This window comes from Triturus cristatus, chromosome 3_1 (genome assembly GCF_964204655.1).
Source record: "Triturus cristatus chromosome 3_1, aTriCri1.1, whole genome shotgun sequence".
Classification (NCBI taxonomy): domain Eukaryota; kingdom Metazoa; phylum Chordata; class Amphibia; order Caudata; family Salamandridae; genus Triturus; species Triturus cristatus.
Window position 1 is genome coordinate 762,289,457 of NC_140583.1, and position 4,485 is coordinate 762,293,941.

General features: G+C 64.2%; 1 pseudogene; it reads right to left on the reverse strand.

The window, feature by feature from the left end:
* Positions 1 to 641: 641 nt before the first annotated feature.
* LOC146860969 (18S ribosomal RNA) lies at positions 642 to 1,300 on the reverse strand (annotated as a pseudogene; the record flags this gene model as incomplete).
* Positions 1,301 to 4,485: the final 3,185 nt, after the last annotated feature.

Here is a 4,485-nt window from a genome sequence, read left to right on the forward strand (position 1 = left end):
CCCGGCCACACAGGACCGGGTCAAACCAGGCACCTGGCAACAAGGGAGGGTTGCCCCACCTGCACATCAGCAGTCTGTCGCCAGGCAGCCCAGAACAGTGCCAGGTTGGTGGGAAGCCCACCCCACCCTTGTCCAGGTCAGAGGCGCCAGAAGGGGAGTACTGCTGGGGGTCCCCTCGCAAGCCATCAGCTCCTTCTCTTCCAGTCCCTGTGCAGCGTGAGAATGGCCACTACTCGGTCGCCCGAAGCCCAGACAGGCTGGGACTTAGGCACGGGAGGGCCCAGGGCAGCAGGGCCTTTTTAGGGTCGGGTTGTGATCCCAGCCTGGGGAGGCACTGCCATTCGGTTTCCCCCACAACAGAGGTCATGCCAGGTAAGCATGGGTTCTGTCTCGGGAGGGCATACCACTGTGCCCCTCCCAGAGAAAGGGACAGGGGCCACCCCCATCCCCTGTCCCTCGGTCGGTCGGGTCCTCCCCCGGCAGAGGGGATCTGCCGAGGCCCGGTCCTCACCCAAGCGGTCCATGCGGCCGCAGACCGCTCTGCTGGCTGGGGCGCGCGAGTGCAGGTGTGCTTGCAGGAGGCAGTCGAGGGCTTCAGGCTGGTGCCGTCAGTTGCTCAGGCCGCTCCATCATTAATGATCCTTCTGCAGGTTCAGCTACGTAAACCTTGTTACGACTTTTACTTCCTCTAAATAGTCAAGTTTGGCTGATCCGAGGATCCGATCCGAGGACCTCACTAAACCATCCAATCGGTAGTAGCGACGGGCGGTTTGTATAAAGGGCAGGGACTTAATCAACACAAGCTCATGACCTGCACTTACTGGGAATTCCTTGTTCATGGAAAATAATTGCAATCCCCAATCCCTATCACAAACGAGTTTCAGCGGGTTACCCGCACCTGTCGGCGAAGGGTAGACACATGCTGATCCGTTCAGTGTAGCGCGCGTGCAGCCCCAGACATTTAAGGGCATCACAGACGTGTTATTGCTCGATCTCGTGTGGCTGAACGCCACTTGTCCCTCTAAGAAGTTGGGCGCCGACCGCTGGGGGTCGCGTAACTAGTTAGTATGGAGGAGTCTCGTTCGTTATCGGAATTAACCAGACAAATCGCTCCACCAACTAAGAACGGCCATGTACCACCACCCACAGAATCAAGAAAGAGCTATCAATCTGTCAATCCTTTCCGTGTCCGGGCAGGGTGAGGTTTCTCGTTTTGAGTTAAATTAAGCCGCAGGCTCCACTCCTGGTGGTGCCCTTCCGTCAATTCCTTTAAGTTTCAGCTTTGCAACCATACTCCCCCCGGAACCCAAAGACTTTGGTTTCCCGGAAGCTGCTCGGCTGGTCATGGGAATAACGCAGCCAGATCGCTAGTCGGCATTGTTTATGGTCAGAACTATGATGGTATCTGATCGTCTGGGTCTCAGCCACGGGGCTGTGGTGGGGAGCCAGCGGGCCCTCTGACCTGGGGCCTGCGGACACCATGACAAGCAGGCGAAGCGGGGGCGGTCTGCATGGGACCGATGGATCCCCATCCCGGGCCCTTGGCATAGTGGCAGGCAGGGGAACGGGGCCCAGGGCTGGAGCACCCAACCTGGGGCTAGGTGGGGCCCCTGGACCCAGCTGGGTCTCCCGGGCCTAGAGGCACAGGGGAAGCCTCCCCGGGCCTACAGAACCCTGTCCCGGGCACCCTGCCATGTGGCAGGCCCAAGGACGGAGCCTGGGGTTCGGGAGGCCACCATCCCTGGCCCCTCAGGGGCCCTGGACAGAGCTCTTGAACCCAGCCAAGCGAGGGGGGCTCCCTGGGCAGGACAGAACCCCGTCTTGGGCCTTTGACATAGCAGCAGGCCAGGGGACGGAGCCCATGGCTGGAGTACCCAAGCCGGGGTCTGGCAGGCCTGGCAGGCCTCCCCAGGCCCACGGGACCACATCCCGGGCACCCTGCCACACGTCAGGCCCAAGCACAGCACCTGGGGTGGGGAGGCAGCCCCCCCTGGCCCTAAGTACTACCAGACAGAGCTATTGAACCCAGCCAAGCGAGGGGGACTCCCCAGGAACAACGGAACCCCGTCTCGGGCTTTTGGCATAGCGGCAGACTAGGGGACGAGTCAGAGGGCTGGAGCACCCGACCCAGGGCCCGGCGGGGCCCCTAGACCCAGCTGGGGCTCCCGGGCCCAGAGGTGCAGGAGAAGCCTCCCCAGGCCCATGGGACCCCATCCCACATGGCAGGACCGAGGACGGACCCTGGGCTAGGGGGGCGTCTTGGCCTGTCCGGCTACTGGCTGAGGACCGCTAGGCCTAGAGGGGTTCCGGAGTACCCTCTCCCTTACCCGTGCTCACCGCAAGACTGAGGGGACCCTAGACGTGGAGGTGCCCGACCTCCTGGAGCCCTCTCTGGGATCATCAGGACTTCCAGGCTGGCCCAGCCATCTGGTCGCCCCATTGGAAAGCATTGCATGCGACCAGATGGCCTAGGGGAAAGGCGCGACCAGATGGCCGGGCCCGAAGGACACCCATCTGCCGCCATGAGCCTTAGCGGGAGGGCTCCCGCCTGCCCTTTGGAGGGCTCAGCTGGGCTCTGCTTCCCGGGGGCTCAGAGACCCCAGCTGGACCTCAGGCACGGGGAGCCCGCAGGAGCTCTCGGGCCTGTGCACCTCAGAAAGGACGGGCCGGGGTCTGATGGAGCCCGTCCAAGAGGGGTTCTGGCATACCCTGCCCCTAGTAATCCAGAGAAAAGCTACCCCTTTTTCTGGTAACCTGTGCGCACTGAGTGACGAAGGGGGCCCAGGGCACGGAGGCGCCCGACCTCCTGGTGCCCTGGCTGGGATCGGGGAGGCGTACGAGCCCTCATCGGGACTTCCAGGCCAGCCCGGCCATCTGGCTGCCCTATTGATAAGCATTGTTCGCAACCAGATGGCCGGGCCCGAAGGACGCCAATCTGCCCATCCGGGCCTTTGCTGGAAGGCTCTCGCTTGCCCATGCAGGGCTCCGGGGCTCTGCGTCCAAGAGTGCTCAGAGACCCCAGCTGGGCCTCAGGCCCAGGGCTGAGAATGGGGGTCCCTGGCAGACCTCTGACCCGAGCCCATGGCGGAGCTTAACCATCCCTGGGCACGAACGGCGAACCCGGGTCAGACCGTGCCGGGGAGGCCTCCACAGGCCTGCGTTGGGCCACCCAGGGCCACATGCCTGTGCTCCTGAACCCAGCCAAGCTGGGGAAGGCCCGCCCGGGGCGTGGGACGGAGCCCGGGGTGGGACCACCTGGCCAGAGTTCTCGGGCCCGGACGCCCGGGGGAGGACTGCCCAGGACCGATGGAGCCCGTCTCGGGCACTGTGATGCGCGGCAGGTCGGAGGAGGGAGCCCCAGATGGTGGGCAGGTGTTGTCCGGGCCAGGTCCATCTGGTCTCCGGCTGAGAACCGACAGCCCAGGAGCGGTTCCGGCATACCCTGTCCCTATTAGTCTGGAGAAAAGTTACCCTTCTTTCTGGTAACCCGTGCACACTGAGTGACAGAGGGGACCCAGGGCACGGGGGCGCCCAAACTCCTGGAGCCCTGGCTGGGATAGGGGAGGCGGGGGAACCCTCATCGGGACTTCCAGGCCCGCCCAGCCATCTGGTCACCTCATTGGAAAGCATTGCGCGTGAACAGATGGCCAAGGGAAAAGGCGTGACCAGATGGCCGGGCCCGAAGGATGCCAATCTACCCGCCCGAGCCTTTGCCAGAGGGTTCCCGCCTGCCTATGTGGGGCTCAGGGGCTCTGAATCCCGGGGGGGCTTGGAGATCCCATCTGGGTCTCAGGCCCGGGGCTGAGAATGGGGGTCCACGGCAGACCTCCGACCCGGGCCCATGATGGGGCTTACCCATCCCTGGGCCTGCCCGATGATCCTAGGCCAGGCCACGCGGGGGACACCTCCACCGGCCTGCATCGGGCCACCAAGGGCCCCTGCCTATGCTCCTAAACCCAGCCAAGCTGGGGAAGGCCCTCCCGTGCCCAGGGCGAGGACGGAGCCTGGGATGAGAGCACCCGACCAGAGCTCTCGGGCCCGGACATCCAGGGGAGGACTGCCCAGGACCGATGGAGCCCGTCCCGTGCACTTTGCCATGCGGCTGGCCGGAGGAGGGAGCCCCGGGCAGGGGGGAGGTGTTGTCCCCGCCTAGCCCATCTGGTCCCTGGCTGAGAACCACCAGCCCGGCGGGGCAGTTCCGGCATACCCTGCCCCTAGTAATCCGAAAGAAAGTTACCCTTGTTTCTGGTAACCCGTGCGCACCGAGTGATGGAGGGGACCCAGGGCACTGGGCACCCGACCTTCTGGAGCCCTTGCTGGGATCGGGGAGGCAAACGAGCCCTCATCTGGACTTTCAGGGCAGCCCGGCCATCTGGCCCCACATTGGAAAGCATTGCGCACGACCAGATGGCCGAGGGGAAAGGTGCGACCAGAAGGCCATGCCTGAAGGACGCCAATCTGCCTGCCCTGAGCCTTCACCGGAGG